Source organism: Echinops telfairi, unplaced genomic scaffold, assembly GCF_000313985.2.
Source record: "Echinops telfairi isolate 266 unplaced genomic scaffold, ASM31398v2 ScPeMD7_5592;HRSCAF=6446, whole genome shotgun sequence".
Taxonomy (NCBI): domain Eukaryota; kingdom Metazoa; phylum Chordata; class Mammalia; order Afrosoricida; family Tenrecidae; genus Echinops; species Echinops telfairi.
In genome coordinates this window covers 24378626-24382920 of record NW_022109491.1, presented here as the reverse complement: position 1 = coordinate 24382920, position 4295 = coordinate 24378626, and positions in this window count along the sequence as shown.

Below are 4295 nucleotides of genomic sequence, written 5' to 3'. Positions count from 1 at the left end.
CACAGCACTCATTGCCCACCTCTCCTCCAGAGGGGCCTGCAGCCTTTCCTGCCTCCCCATCTGCATTCCCCAGACCCCCCTGATCCTCAGAATCCTGCTGAGATAGCACGTTCTTCCTGGGTTTCAGAGATGGGGCCCTCCCAGGAAGGCCCTCTCAGAATCCGGCCTGGGGCACTAGGAATTTTCTCCCTTGATAAGGCACAGAGTGGGTGTGGCAGCTGTGGCCTGCCAGCGACCTCCCCCACTGCTGAGGCTGTAAATCTTTATGGAAGCCGAATACCACAGAGCAGGTGATGGGGTTGAACCTCTGAACCTCCTTCACCCACTGCACCACCAGGCTCCTTACAACACCTTAAACCTGCGGTTCCCAACCTGTGGGTCGAGACCCCTTTGGGGGTCGAACAACCCTTTCGCCCGATTCCTAACAGTAGCAAAATGACAGTGATGAAGTAGCAACAAGCATAATGTGATGGTTGGGGATGGTCACCACCACATGAGGCACTGTATGAAAGGGCCACAGCACGAGGAAGGTTGAGAGCCACTGTCTTAAACATAGTCAGTCCTCAACAGAGGCAGTCGAATAAACCTTCTTGAAACAGAACTAACACCCCCCTCGCCATCGGCACCCTGTGAAGTGGCCTCACCACCCTGACTCTGCAGCCATCTCAGAATCTCAATGATTCGGACCAGTAGATATTGGAAGGACGTTCAGCTCATTCTAAGCCACTGCCAACCTTTCCGATCTGCAAAAGCTACAGGTGGGATGGCGTCAGTGCGGGGGAGGAGTGGGCAGACATGCTCACATGTGGATGGGTGGATCAATGGAGGGGTCCAAGCCGGAGGGTCAGAGCTATGTTTTCCAGGAAGGGACAGACCCTTGGAATTTGCAACGTGGCTTGCTCTCACGTCTCAGAACTGTGATCATTGGCTCGCTCCTCCACACTTTTCTCCGGGCACTCTCGCCACCATTCTAAAACATGGCTGGTTATCGTCTAGCCGGACTCGTCCCCAAGGCTCCACATTCCTCAGAGAGCGCATCCACACAAGTGCTGTGGTGCTTCTCCGTTTTCTGAGTGACCGACCCCTGCAGAGATGGCTCTCCGCAGACTACATGCGGTCATTTAAATTTGGGAAGACTCACTGGTTTTCGTGGCCACTTTGGTGTCTGCACAGTGGGCATTTGGGTAAACACTCTAAGCTTAATAAAATGCATACGCTCGGGCGGGGGTGGGGGGGTGGGGGGCGGCGAGGTACTTGACTGGTCATTGAAAGACTGGCCGATTGAACGCAACCAGCTGTTCTGAGAAAGATGTGGCCTTCCGATTATGTAACAGTTACCACCTTGGAACCCCAACGGGCCCTTCTACCCTGTTCCATGGGGTTACTATGAGTCCAAAACAACTCGAAGCCATTGTTTTGGCTTTCCCCCCCAATCGTTTAATTGAGATACGCATCACCTATCACACACATCCATAGTTCAGTAGTATTTAAACAGTGTATATACATCGCCAGTCATTTCTAGAACATCTTCCTCTTCCTGGATTACTTGCTTCCCATTTCCTTCCAACCTCCCCTCATCCCTCTCCCCATATCGCCACGACAAGCTACTACACCAATTACTGTCTCTCTACATCCACCCGTGCTGTGCTTCATACACTGGGAAGCATGCAAAAAAGAAAAAGACCCAAAAAAAAAAAAAAGAAAAAGAAAAAGACCAGTAAATATATTTATTTTACAAAAAATAACTAAAAGACCAATATCAATATTAAATAAACCAGAGGGGGGGGTGTGGGGGAATCTCTGTTGAGAAGAAAGCAGAGACTATCGAAAACTAGAGTAAATCCAAAATGGGTCCAGAGGGAGATCAAATGGCCAGGTACCGCACTATAACCCAATTCCGACTGCCGTAGTCAAGTTTACGACAGTCCCTGTCACCAGTAAGGTTATTCCCATCCTTGGTTTATGGTCAGAAGGGACCCCCCCAGAGGCTTCCTCCATGTAAGGACCCTGCAGATAGATGGCCTTGGGTGTTGGATTTCTGGTTTGATATCCTACAGGGAAGCGGCACCCTCCAACACAGGAGAGGGAAAAGGCCCAAAGGACTGCAGTTAAACATGTGGCTAACCAAGAGGGAGCTTCTGTATTAAAAACACACCCAAAGGTTTAGACTGCATTTCAGAACGGGAAAGTCCGCGAAGATTTGGTTTTAAAGGAAATGTTTCGGATTTTCCCTGAATACCAAGTGGCAGTACCTTAAGGTATGGTTTTAAAAGCCTCTGTTTTGAACAGCGGAGTCTTTTCTATTCCCCACGTGGAAGTCTTCCAGAAAGCTCCAATGCATAAACAAGTGAAAACAAATCCGTGGCTGAGGAGCTCGTCCACAAAGCGGCTCTACTATGTTTTCTTTTCTGGCCTGTGAAGTCTGGCGGTGAGGCCGGATTCCGGCCTCCACCACTTCCTGGCGGCCCGGCCTGAACAAACAGGGCAGTCTATTTTCCTGGGCCTTTTTTTCTCGTCTAAAAATGGGAATAACAATAGCACCTCCCTGTTAGGGTTCTTACACACACAGCACTTAAAATCCGTGCCGGGCACACAGGGTACGTGTGCAAGACAGGGCAGCTAGTGGCTACCCAAGTTGAGGCAGTAACATCAAGGCGAGCAGCCGGAAACCTCCGACAGTTCCTCAGGAAGGGGCTTGGTACCCACTTAAAAGAAGCTACAGTCTTGGACATGCACAGGGGCAGTTCTACCCTGTCCTATAGGGTCACTAGGAATCAGACTCAACTTGCGGGCAATGAGTTTGGTTTTTTGGCTTTGGCTTTTGATTTAACTGCTCTGTGTTGCCGGGTTCTTATCTATGAAATGTTTGTAAGAAGCAGATGCTGAGGGAGGGGGGAGGGGGGGAATGAGGAGCTGATGCCAGGGGCTTAAGTGGAGAGCAAATGTTTTGAGAATGATGAGGGCAATGAATGTACAAATGTGCTTGACACAATGGATGGATGTATGGATTGTGATAAGAGTTGTGTGAACCCCTAGTAAAATGATTTAAAAAAAAAGAGTCAATGCTTTTGAAGTGTGGTGCTGGCAAAGAATATCACAAGTTCCACGGACTGCCAGAAAAACAAAGAGATCTGTCTTGGAAGGAGGACGGCGAGAATATTCCTCAGAGGCACGAGTGGTAAGGTTTCATCTCCGGTACTTTGGACATGTCAGGAGAGACTAGTCCCCAGAGCAGGACAGCATGCTTGGTAAAGCAGAAGATCAACAACAACAGCAACAACAGAAAAGGTAAGCCCCTCCGAGAGATGCGCTGACAGAGTGGCTGCAGTCATGGGCTCACAGGTAACAATGGTGAGGATGACCGGGACCAGAAGACAGTGTTTTGTTCTGTTGTGCACAGAGAGACCCTAAGAATCAGAGCTCCGTGGAGGGCAGCCCTAACAAGGACAACCACCACAAACTAAGACCACCACCGCCTCCTCGGGGAGTTGCTCAGAATCCAAGAAGTGAACACACCTAAAAGCGCTGAGACCTGCGGTACACAGTCCTGCAGCGGCCACTGCCAGCTGCACATCTTGAGCACTTCTGAATTGAGATGCTGTATGTGTCAAATATGCACCCGATTTTTAACCCAAAAATAACAATAATAAGGTCAGCTAACTCACTGATCTTTTTTATAATGATTACATATTAAAATGGTCGTTGGAGACAGATTAAAGAACACCTATGAAAATGAGCACCCTGTTTCTTTTTCATTCTTAAAATTAGAAATGTGCCCAACACTTTCTTTCTAGTGGATACCTTTGGCTTGCCATTCTAATCACCCTTTCCAGCACTTCCCAGAAAATGATTTTTTTTTTTTTTTGGTGGGAGGATTTTTCAGGTGTGGGGAGCTGTACAGGATGCTGAGGTGAAGGAGGTGTGACAACCTGGGGGGGCAAATAAATGTCCCTCCAGCATCTGCATGGCGGTGTGAAGTGACACAGTAGCCTATTGATTTAGGGAGGTGCCCCCAGCCCGCCCAGCAGGAGGAGGAAGCCCCCAAGGCTGCCTTGGGGGACCTATGGCCTGAGTAGGGAGGGAAGGCTTTATGCCTGCTCCGCCCCCAGCACCCTCGCGGGCAAGCTGTCTTTTCTTGGGGGTGTCCATGCCATCCCGGTGATCTGTTCCTCTTAACTAGCTTTACCTCCAAACCTGCCGGGGCAGGTCCCGCTCAGGAGCTCGGAGCCCCATGTTGCTTTGGCCACTACTCACATCCTCTCTGACCCTAGATGACCTGTCCCCCCGCCCCCCCC